Below are 5,096 nucleotides of genomic sequence, written 5' to 3'. Positions count from 1 at the left end.
GTCTATGTCTTTTGGTTGGAACTTTTAACCCATTTACATTTAAAGTTATTACTGATATATATGTTCTTATTGCCATTTTGTTAATTGTTTTGGGTTTGTTTGTGTAGGACTTTTTTCTTCCCTTCCTCTTTTGTTCTTTTCTCTTGTGATTTGATGACTATTTTTAGTGTTGTGTTTGGATTCCTTTTTCTTTTTTGTGTGTATATCTATTGTAGATTTTTGGTTTGCAGTTACCATGAGATTTTGATATAGCAGTCTGTATATATACAAGATTGTTTAAGTTTCTGGTCTCTTAATTTCAAATGCATTTTCAGTATCCTGCATTTGTACTCTCCTCTTCTCATTATTGCTGGTTTTGATATCATGTTTGTGTGTGGATAATTTCCTGCCTATACTGTATGTTTGCCTTTACTGGTGAGCTTTCCCATGCATAATTTTCTTGTTTCTAGTTGTGGCATTTTCTTTTCCACTTAGAGAAGTTCCTTTAGCATTTGTCGTAAAGCTGGTTTGGTGGCACTGAATTCTCTTAGCTTTTGCTTGTCTGAAAAGCTTTTGATTTCTCCATCGACTCTAGATGAGAGCCTTGCTGGGCAGAGTATTCTTGGTTGTAGGTTTTTTCCTTTCATCACTTTAAATATATTGTGCCACTCCCTTCTGGCCTACAGAGTTTCTCCTGAGAAGTCAGCTAATAACTCTATGGGAGTTCCCTGGTATGTTGTTTGTTGCTTTTCCCTTGTTGCTTTTAATATTTCTCTTTCTCTTTAATTTTTGTCAGTTTGATTACTATGTATCTCGGTATGTCCCTCCTTGGGTTTATCCTGTGTAGGACTCTCTGCACTTCCTGGACTTGGATGACTGTTTTCTTTCCTATGTTAGGGAAGTTTTCCGCTATTATCTCTTCAAATATTTTCTCAGGCCCTTTCTCTCTCTCCTCTCCTTCTGGGACCCCTATAATGCGAATGCTGGTACATTTACTGTTGTCCAGAGGTCTCTTTAAACTGTCCCATTTCTTTTCATTCTTTCTTCTTTCTTCTGTTCTGTAGCAGTGATTTCCACCATTCTGTCTTCCAGCTCACTTTTCTGTTCTTCTGCCTCATTTATTCTGCTATTGATTCTTTCTAGCGTATTTTTCGTTTCAGTTATTGTATTGTTCAAATCTGTTTGTTTGTTATTTATATCTTCTAGCTCTTTGTTAATCATTTCTTGAATCTTCTCGGTCTGTGCCTCCATTCCTTTTCTGAGATCTTGGATCATCTTTACTATCATTACTCTGAATTCTTCTTCAGGTATATTTCCTATCTCCACTTCACTTAGTTGTTCTTCTGGGGTTTGATCTTGTTCCTTTTTATGTAACATTCCTCTGCCACCTCATTTTGTCTAACTTTTTGTGTTTGCAGTCCCACAGCCTGCAGGATGTAGCTCCTCTTGTTTCTGGTGTCTGCCCCCTGGTGGATAAGGCTGGTATAAGAGGCTTTTGCAGGCTTCCTGATGGGAGGAACTGGTGCCTGCCCACTGGTGGGTGGAGTTGGCAGGGCTGTGTCAAGGGGTGTGTTTAGAGCTGTGGGCTCAGGAAGACTTTAAGCAGCCTGTCTACTGATGGGTGGGGCTGTGTTCCTGCCCTGTTGGTTGTTTGGTCTGAGGTGTCCCAGCCCTGGAGCCTACAGGCTATTGGGTGGGGCTAGGTGTTGGGGGGGAAATGGTGGCCTCCAGGACAGCTCATGCCAATGAGTACTCCCCAGTACCTATGCCATCAGTGTCCTTGTCCCCACAGTGAGCCACAGCTGCCCCCCACCTCCACAGGAGACCCTCTAACACCAGCAGGTAGGTCTGGCCCAGGCTCCTATGAAGTCACTGCTGTTTCCCCTGGGTCCCACTGCACATGAGACTTTGTGTGTGCCCTCCAATATTCGAGTTTCTGTTTCCCACAGTCCTGTGGAGTTCCTGCGATCAAGCCCTGCTGGCCTTCAAAGCCAAGTGCTCTGTGGGCTCCTCCTCCCAATGCCAGACCCCCAGACTGGGGAGCCCATCATGGGACTCAGAGCTCTCACTCCTGTGATGTAATTATTTTCCAGTTTGTGGGTCACCCACCCAACAGGTATTGGATTTGACTGTATTGCAAATGTGACTCTCCTACCATCTTGCTGTGACTTCTTTGTCTTTGGAAGTAGAATATCTTTTTTGGTAGATTCCAGTCTTTTTTGCTGATGATTTTTCAGCAGTTAGTTGTGATTTTGCAGTTTTCATGAGAGGAGGTGAGCTCAGGTCCTTCTATTCTGCCATCTTGTCCAAGCCCCCTATGGTCAAAATAGGCCTTTTAGTTTACAGTTTCTTTGTCAAAACCAAATGAACACCCCAGTTCTCCCTCTTCTTGGTGTCACAGGTCCTAAGATACACAACAGTCTTCTCTGAGTAGTAGCTATGACTACAATCTCATCTCTTAGGATTTTCCTCAGAAGTAGCACAATGTCCTCAGTTAACTTATATATTATCCACTTCTTTTTACATCCATAGGCCCCACTACCAACAGTCCACCTGAATCCTCTTGAGGCTAGAGTACTGTTGTTCAGTGGATGTCCTCTAGGAAGGGGATTCCAGCAGGGTGACTGAATCCCCATCTTTTAATGATCCTACCATCATTCTCCTACTCCTTTTTCCATTCCTTAGCTATACCAGACTAGGGGCCAATCAGGATCTCAATTGCTTGAGTGGCTCATCAATTTTCAAATAAGATAGTCTCCAGTTCACAACTTAAGGGGGAAAGAGAAAAGTCTGGGCAAATTTATTATTTATTATTTTTTTGGCTGCACTGGGTCTTCGTTGCTGCGTGCAGGCTTTCTCTAGTTGTGGTATGTGGGGGGCTACTCTTCATTGTTGTGCACAGGCTTCTCACTGCAGTGGCTTCTCTTGTTGCAGAGCATGGGCTCTAGGCGAATGGCCTTCAGTAGTTGCAGCATGCGGGCTCAGTAGTTGCGGCATGTGGGTGCTATAACATGTGGGCTTCTGTAGTCGTGGTGCATGGGCTCAGTAGTTGTGGCACTTAGGCTCAGTAGTTGTGGCTTGGGGGCTCTAGAGCGCAGGCTCAGTAGTTGTGGTGCACAGGCTTAGTTCCTCCACGGCATGTGGGATCTTCCTGGACCAGGGATCAAACCTGTGTCCCCTGCATCGGCAGGTGGATTCTTAACCACTGCACCACCAGGGAAATCCCTTGGCAAATTTAATTCAGGAAAGTAGCATCCTAAATCATCGTGTTATATACATAAAAACAAAGTTGTATATACATTGTCAAGTAGTGACATGTATACTCTAAATGCTATAGAACTTAAGATGAGAGCTAATTAGTAATGGACAAATGATAGTTCAGTCTTAAAGGAAAGGTTGATAAGGAAGGACAGACAGACAAGAGTACAGATAGGAAAGTCAAGGTGGGACTCATAGTGTGCATGTGCATGTCATATGTTGGGAGCCAAATTTAACTGTAGTTGACTGGAATAGTTTTGTAGAGGCTGGACTATAGAGGCTTTGAATACTATGGAATACTTTTAAATAGCAGAGGTAAAATGGCCAAAGCAATGTTTTATGAAGATTATTCTGACATTGGTGGTTAGAAGGCACCAAAAGGGGAAACGAAAAAACACACAGAGAGCAATAACACTATCACAGTATTTCAGGCATAAGGTACTTAGGATCTGAACAACTGCAGTGACATCTGGAATGAAAAATGAGTGGATTTCAAATACATCACTAAAAAATAATGAACAAAACTCGTCACTGAATGGGAATGAGAGTAGAAGATAAGGTGAAGGATGGAGTCAAAGATAACTAAGGTTTATATCTGGTTAATTGGTAGAGTGATAGTTCCATTAATACAAAGAAGCCTTGGTGGGCTCTTTAATCTTAAATTTTCTTCAGTTTCCTAGTGATAGACAAGAAAAATGACCTCCCTCAAAGATGTTCATGTCATAATCCTTAGAACCTATTAATATACTGCCTTGCATGGCAAAAGAGACTTTGCAATATGATTAAATTAAGGATATTGTGATGTGTATATTATGCTGGATTATCCTGATGGGCCCAATATACTCACAAGGGTCCATATAAGAGTGAGGCAAGAGGGAAAAGTTGGAGAAACTGCCATGTGATGACAAAGGCAAAGGGACACAGCCATGTAATGTGGGGCCAGGAGCCAAAGAATGATGGTAGCCTTCAGAAGCTAAAAACAAACAAATTCTCTTCTAAAGCCTCCAGAAGTAACACAGCCCTACTGGCATCCATTTTAGGAGTTAAGATCATAAATTTGTGTTGCCATAAGCCAAGAAATTTTGTTATAGCAGTAATAGGAAACTAATATAGTTCTATTCTCAGTCTTCATCTTGCTCTCCTTGAGTGATATCATCCACACCAGTGGTTTCAACTATAACCCATACACTGATGACTGCCCAAAATAAATTTCCAGACAAGCATTTCCAAATCATGGACTACACATCCTGAAAATCCTACAGATACCTCAAAAACATTAAACTCAATTTATATAAATCTTAACTCAATAATTTCTCTCAAATCTGACTCTTCTGTGCACCACTGCTACTGCCTTAGGTTTGGTGCTCATTTATTCTAGTTTTGCTAATTATAGTAGCCTCTTAACTGATTTTTCTGCCATTACTTTCTAATTCCATCTATCTTCAACTGTGCCATCAGATACATTCGTTAAAAAATGAGAGATGTCACTTCTCTGTTTGAAAACCTTCAACGGACCCACCTGTTGTAGGGTGTATAAAGGCTACAACCTACTTCTCTAGTCTCATCTCCATCACAGCACCATGTTCCAAAATCACATGCCAATTGAGGCACCACAATTGCTGTTATATCCTGAACGCTTTTTCAGTTATCACAAGGCCTTTCTCTATGACTACGGGGAATGCTTCCTTATTTCCATGCATATCCTCAATATAAACTCTTAATGGTGATACTTGAAACAAATTAATTTTCAGAAAGATAATCAGAGTTTAAAAAATCAGGGCAACTGGTTTGATTTGTAATATCTTGGACAAATTACTTATTTTCTGTAGTTTTACAATGATATTTGTTTTCCATTTTCC

Source organism: Lipotes vexillifer, unplaced genomic scaffold, assembly GCF_000442215.2.
Source record: "Lipotes vexillifer unplaced genomic scaffold, Lipotes_vexillifer_v1.1 scaffold525, whole genome shotgun sequence".
NCBI lineage: Eukaryota > Metazoa > Chordata > Mammalia > Artiodactyla > Lipotidae > Lipotes > Lipotes vexillifer.
This window is presented reverse-complemented; position numbering follows the sequence as displayed.